Source organism: Protopterus annectens, chromosome 17.part0, assembly GCF_019279795.1.
Source record: "Protopterus annectens isolate FY-2018-M chromosome 17.part0, PAN1.0, whole genome shotgun sequence".
Taxonomy (NCBI): domain Eukaryota; kingdom Metazoa; phylum Chordata; order Ceratodontiformes; family Protopteridae; genus Protopterus; species Protopterus annectens.
The window spans coordinates 730,161,818-730,167,817 of record NC_056751.1 but is presented as its reverse complement, the minus strand read 5'-3'; the positions used below and the strand labels follow the sequence as shown (position 1 = coordinate 730,167,817).

Below are 6,000 nucleotides of genomic sequence, written 5' to 3'. Positions count from 1 at the left end.
GGATTCTCCTTTGGATAGAAAACCGTGGTGCTGCCCTAGCATGTGGCCCTTTTGTCTTAGGACAGGGGGTATGTCATGTGGCAGAACCTGAAGACACTGAGTCTGATATGATGGATGATCTAGTGCTCATCCCATTCCGACATATGTTTTTCTGAAGACATTGTACACATTCTAAGAGAGGCCAGAACCCCCAGCACCAGAGAGTCATGTATAGTTAAGTGGAAGGGGTTGTACTACAGGTGCCTTGTCAGAGGACAGCAACCCAATCAGGCTCAACTGTCAGTGGTCCTTAATTAAATGTCAGATTCTTTCAAAGAAGGCTCGTCTTACTCATCTATCGATGCACATATCTCAGTCATTTTTGCCTGTTTGCCACAAAATCAGCATGCCTGTTCTCAGCTGCCACTTGAGACCACCCAGGAAAGAGTTTCCTCTTCTCCAAGTACCAAAACTACTTTGTTAGAAAAATTTAGCTTGTAACTCTTTGAACCGGCAGTCTATGCCCCACGTCTCAAGATGCCGACATAAAAAACTGCCTTCCTGGTAGCCTTGACCTCTGCTAGACATCTGTTGGAGCTGTAAACCTTAATGTGCAAAGAGCCTTTTCTTTGTCTTTCACAAGAATAAGGTCAGTCTACATATGAGCCCTACTTTCATGCCCTAGATAGTATCTGATCTTTCACTAAACCAGGCAGTATGTTTTCCAGTATTCTGTACATCCCCCCAAAACAGAAGTGATAGAATTTTACACCCCCTTGATGTGCAGAGGCATCATAGCTTGTACTCTGACAGGACAGAATCAGTCTGAAGAGCAGACTTCTTTGATGCTTTTGCAAAGAGAAAAGATGGGAAGCCAGTAAAGAAACCGACAATTTCCAAATGGATTGTTCATTGTATTGCCTTTTTTACTTCCAGCATGGTAAACCAGTCCCTACTGTTATTTATTTTATATTTGTTTACTGGGAAAGTCCGACTGGGATAAGACCCATTTTCAGCGGAGGCCCGGGAAGAAAAGCTTCACATATAGACATTATAAAATACTTGTACAAGAAGTTATACAAAAAATTTACAAGACATACAGTACACCAGAAATTACATTGTGCTATTACAGCTGATATTTGTATTATACAGTAAGCTGATATAATTCCTTACTTTAGTGTAGACATTGTAGTTTCTCAAAGTAAGCTGAGGAAGGGTTTGTAGGTGGGGAACTGGATAGAAAAAGATGAGGTTATAGATTATCTAGACATGAGAGAGAGCAGAGATTATGAGGTGCTCAGGCAATAAGGAAAAGTGTGACCAGAACTCTTAAAACTAGTTAGCCTGGAGTAGTACAGGAACAAAGCCAGGTGTCATTAAGATAATTTTTAAGAATTGTTTTTCATTGGTTGGTATTTGTGTTGGTTCTGATGCTGTGAGGTAGTGAATTCTATCTTGTTGCTACATAATGAGAAAATAAGGAGTCCCCTGCCGTATTAGTGGATTTGGACACGTGTGGTAGAGATTTATTTGTTGACCAAAGACTTGGGTTTGTGGTTCGGGGCTGGAGAATATTTAGAAGGGCGGGTTTTTTTCAGGTTGATATACTAGCTTGTGTGGCAAGATTAATTGGTTATAGGATAGAAGTTGTGGGAGTTGTAATCAGGAGAGTGTTTTAAGGAATGATGGTGGGTATGATATGAGCATTCAGTTGCAAATGTAGGTGTTTTATTGTAGCGTGTTTTAAGTTTTATTAAATCTGTCTTTTTAAGGTTGGTGAGAATTGGGGAAGCAAGCAGAAGTGTTGATAGAAGATGGGTTCTAGCAATGGCAACACTATAGAGGTGTTTGATACTTTTTATTTCTGTAAAGAGTACCCATTTTTTGTGAACTTTAATTGTTTGTGCTGTATGTAGGTCAAATCTTAGGTTATCATCTGTTATTACTCCTAGTAGCTTTGTTTGTGAGTTGGCATTAATTTTAGTGTTATTCCTAGCTGTGATGTAGAAGGTGCTGGGGGGGGGTGGATCTTGTGGGTTGGAATATCGAGTTTTTTTTTGGGGGGGGTTGAGTATGAGCTGATGGTTAGAGAGCCATAGCTCAGTATCTGAGAATGAATTTTGGGTTATATCATGGAGGTGTTGCAGGTTATTAGCGGCGCATGTAAGTGTTGTCTCATCTGCATATTGGATAGTTAAAGCCAGTGAGGTAGCACTATGGAGGTTGTTTGTAAAAACAGTGAAGAGTAGCAGCCCAAGAATTGAGACTTGAGGTACTCCTAGCATGATGGGAAGAGGAAGTGTAGGAAATTAAGCCATTTTACAAATTGTTGGTGGTCTTGTAGATAGCTTCAGAACCATTGAAGTACAGAGGGGCTGAGGTTTAGTTTAAAGAGTGTATTTAATAGTTTGGGGTAGGAGACCATGTCAATGACCTTGGACATGTCTAGAAAGGCTGCAGAGACTATTTTATAGGTTCATAGTTTATTACTAAGCTAACTGCCCTTGTGATCCATTTTAAGCCTAGCCAATTATCCCTTGTGAGACTCAAACCCTGCAACTTGGATTTGTAAGGCAAACACCTTAACCATATTGTTTCTGAGTTGGTTGATGGTACTGGTGAAACTGAGGAGTGCAGTTGTGGTACTATGGTGAGGCCTAAAACCATGTTGACATGTTGCTAGCATGTTGTTCAAGGTAAGATGATGAATCATTTGTGAGGGATACATCTTTCTAGGAGTTTAGATAGTAGAGAGAGAATGGCTATCGGTCAGCAGTTGGTCAGTTCTGTGGAATTTCTGCCTTTGTGTAAGGGGAAAATGTAAGTGATACTAATCAGGTTCCACTGTACCTGTTCTGCAGCTACCATCACAGTCTTTCTAGGAGTGGTCTCCAATCAAGAAGTCCTGGAAACTGCAAGTTGGTCCTCATTTCATATATTTGATGTAACAAGATGGGAACCATTTCCAGGATAGGATACTTCACTGCCATTTTGCAGGGACTAGCGTCACCCTGTCTGATCACAAGCTAGCCATCCACCTTGCTGTAGCTCTGGGGAGCATCCCAAGAGTCAGTACTGCAGCAGTGAATTACAGAGAACAGTGTGTATTATAGTTGTGTTAGTAACTTACCATAATTGCAGGCGTTTGCTTTTTCACTATCACTTTCCTCCCTACAAGTCCCTCTGCTATTTGGGATTCTCCCTGTAAGGTTGGTGTTGGTGCCATGTTCAGCTTTCTTCACCTCACAGTTAAGTCCTTCTCCATAAACCATACCTAGCCCCCCCCCCTAGAACAGGTCTAGGACATAACAGGCAGGTTATGCTGCCAGAATTTAGAAGAGCATGTCTACAGTCTGGGGCAAGAAATACCCGAAGATGGCATTAGCCCACAATCTCTTTGTTACCAGTGTCCTGATTTCAGAAGGGGAGGGAAGGTGGTCTGCCAGCCCATGGGAGAGGTGCGATCTCTGCTATTTTTTGTCTCCTGCAGACAAGAAGAGTGAGTACTGCAAAATGAATCTATTCATACCTCTACAGTGATGGTAAATTCCTCACACAACTGTATTTTCCTGGAACTTTATTTCCTTGAGCAAGTGAAGAGGCCATTTGTGACCTTGAGGGACTTTTTAAAGATGCTGTGATTCATGCTGTCAGCCATTCTTGTGGCATCTCTAGCCAGTCTCTACAGGAGGAAAAATACAGTGGTAATTGGAAGTGCAATGTGGACAATACTCCTGGCCACTGAACAAGGAAATTCTGCTCCTTCTGTGCACCCAACAAGAGTTGTTGCATTGGTGGGAGCCGTAAGTCAAATAGAAAACTGGCATGAAGTTCTGATCACAGATGCCTTTGACGGAGACTGGCTGACTTAAATTGAGCATTAAGAAGTGCACAGAGTGTAGACCAAGACTGAAAAATAGTCTCCACATCAGTCAGAGAAATGATAGAAGGGATCTGAACACAAAGTATTTCAACCTAGTGTGGAAACCATGATCTTGAAGCTCATGACTGACAAGACTGTCATATTGCAGAATATAAGTATGCAAAGATGTGCGAACACACATTACCTTTGCAGGTTAGCCAGGTAAACCTGCAAATTGACTGCCCAGGCTTGAACGATCTTCCCCAGCCAGTTATATTCAACTGGTCCTGAATCACTCAATGGTGGATGGTAACAGCAGAACTCTTGAGTGCCAGCAACAAATGGGGCATAAGCAAAAAACGCTCTTAGCTCCTCACCAGCACATGGAGGAGATCAGACATGGATATTTTCACTTTCCAAGAGAACCATCAGCTACAGTGCATCTGCACGAGCCTTCCATGTAGCAGTGCTGAGCCATCACCTACAGTGCATCTGCACAAGCCTTCCATGTAGCAGTGCTGAACTATCAGCTGCAGTGCATCTGAACAAGCCTTCCATGTAGCAATGTTGAACCATCAGCTACAGTGCATCTGCACAAGCTTTCCGTGTAGCAGTGCTGAACCATCAGCTACAATGCATCTGCACAAGCCTTCTGTGTAGCAGTGCTGAACCATCAGCTACAGTGCATCTGCACAAGCCTTCCGTGTAGCAGTGCTAAACCATCAGCTACAGTGCATCTGCACAAGCCTTCCGTGTAGCAGTGCCGAACCATCAGCTACAGTGCATCTGCACAAGCTTTCCGTGTAACAGTGCTGAACCATCAGCTACAGTGCATCTGCACAAGCCTTCTGTGTAGCAGTGCTGAACCATCAGCTACAGTGCATCTGCACAAGCCTTCCGTGTAGCAGTGCTGAACCATCAGCTACAGTGCATCTGCTCAAGCCTTCCATGTAGCAGTGCTGAACCATCAGCTGCAGTGCATCTGCACAAGCCTTCCATGTAGCAGTGTTGAACCATCAGCTGCAGTGCATCTGCACAAGCCTTCTGTGTAGCAATGCTTGGGTGGTGGTGTATTTTCTTTCCTTTATGCCTTCTCCTCATTCTGCTAATAAGTGTTACAAAAGTCAACAGTACAGGGACCCAGGATGATACTATTTGTCTGTTACTGGACTAGACAGTAGTGGATGTTCTTCATGTGGCTCACAGTTTCAGTGAGCAGTATAAGGATCTCTGCCAGGGGCTGAATCTGACATTTGGCTGCACGTCAGTGCTGAGGTTGCTTGCCTCATGGCAGGGCTGACGGTGCTTTACTGTTAACATCTTCACATAACTAGTATGTAGGTGGAGTCTGCCTGCTCAGTCTTCATTTTTTTCCACATTACATGTTTAGTAGACGTGTATCATAGTTCAGGCTTACAGGTAAGTAGCATCAAGCAGGTAAGTACTCCTTTGGGAATCAGTTTATTCCTTTCTTGTTCTTAGAGTTGGTTTGCTTGTGTTTTTTGATCAGATATCTGGTGAATGAACTGCCATACTTGGAGGTATAGTGTTTGTCTGCCTGAGAAAAGACAACCTTGTATTCCAGCAAACATTAGATGTTCATCATTAGATCACTGTCGCAGTAAAGTAAAACAGTATGTGACATACTTGCAAAGGATGCTGGATGTTTAGCCAGTATCCAAAAGTTTTTATGAATCTAACTCATGCATTGCATAAGCATTGAAGAAAGAGAGCATGCTGGTATAAAAAGGGACATTGAGACATCAATTCAGAACTTTTTTATTGGGGGCTCACTTAAATGTGTAATACATATATGGCATCTTCATTGTCAGTAGGTGGCTGGCATGTTAGCTTTGTGGATGGGTAGGTACCACTTAGGGGAAATTTATTTTTTTTATTAACGAGTGTGGCCATTTTTTTTCTAATACATTCATAGATTCATGGGTGTTTACTAGGCTAATGACTACAAGGGCCTTTTTAAATCTAGCCATTCATCCCAAATCCCTGACAAGTTCTGGTAACCTTGTTAAGTGTAATCAGGGGCTTGGGAGATAAAACATTTGTAAGCAGGGGCCTGGAGATTATCCATTTACAGGCTGCCTGGGTCCATTAGAGTCACAGGTGCCAAACCAGGAAAGAATTTCTTGTTCCCCATCCAA

General features: G+C 42.6%; 1 protein-coding gene across 1 annotated transcript in view; it reads right to left on the bottom strand.

Annotated features, from left to right (window-relative positions):
- The window catches only part of COPA (COPI coat complex subunit alpha), a 915,755-nt gene that overhangs the window by 606,900 nt on the left and 302,855 nt on the right, over positions 1 to 6,000 (bottom strand). The window lies entirely within an intron of this gene.